A 1,095-nucleotide genomic window follows, 5' to 3' on the forward strand; every position below is an offset into this window, starting at 1 on the left:
GAATCTAAAAGAAATGCAGGAACTGAAATTTCCCAGTGTATAGACAGCGTTAGTATAAATAAGGTTGCAGAAAGTTAAAGATCGTAACCTCCGTTATCTTCTTCGTGATTTCAACCAATAGCAATTTTTGACAAATCTTTTTGTACATTACATAATAAACTGAGCCTTCTAGCATGAAAGGAAAATGAAATCGTTTAGTTCGACACTTTGGAAGTTATCGTGTTTAAAAGATCTCGGAATATAAATGTGAGTCACCACAGTTGAAGTAAAAATTCGACCCTGTCGCAATACGTGGTATAATGTTGCCTCAGTTTCAGTAAAATATGGACTTTCGAAGTAATTCTCGAGTAAGAGGAAAACACGGGCCAAATGAGTATTGGAAAACGTGATCTACGTTGCACGGTATTCATTTCCCTGTATCCGAACCCGTGTTTACCGCAAATTGCATTTTGATCGCTTAACGCTTTTCTCCCGTATGTGACCGAGGGAAAACGAGATTTCGAGTGTAATATACATGCGGATCACATCATGTCGGGCAGTCGGTTGCGTCTGCGCGATAAACGAACGGGTGGGTAGAAAGTTTGGCTCGGCTCATGATTTCGAAGGGGTGAGAAACCCACATGATAAGATAAAATGGATCTTTCCACCTGTATCAAATCATTCGTTTAATCAACCATCTCTCAGAACCAACAATCTATCGATCTTATCCGCATTATATCTGTTTTAGCATACTATAGATGTATAGTAAACAGTTTTGATAATCTATTCTGCTTTTCTGATTCTAATCTGCAGTATTTAAGACAATGTGAAAATCGCAAGTCTAAAAGTATCTTTATGCATGGTATGTGTTTTTTGTGGAAGAAAGATAAAGCAACTTGAGCGGTACCTGTTGGCGTCTTGAATGATAGAGTGCTATCAAGCCCCGTGCACGAAGCGATGTTTTTTCTCTTAGCTATGTAGGGGAGGCCATGTGCATCGACATTTAAGCACCTTCGACCAGAATTGCCCAAAAATACATGAAGGGCCATCTGCTCGAGTTATGGTAATTTTATTTATCTCGCGGGCCAAAAATGTACATTGCGGTATACATGTATA

This window comes from Ceratina calcarata, unplaced genomic scaffold (assembly GCF_001652005.2).
Source record: "Ceratina calcarata isolate Rehan_Ccalc_2016 unplaced genomic scaffold, ASM165200v1 scaffold1.2, whole genome shotgun sequence".
In the NCBI taxonomy this organism is placed as follows: domain Eukaryota; kingdom Metazoa; phylum Arthropoda; class Insecta; order Hymenoptera; family Apidae; genus Ceratina; species Ceratina calcarata.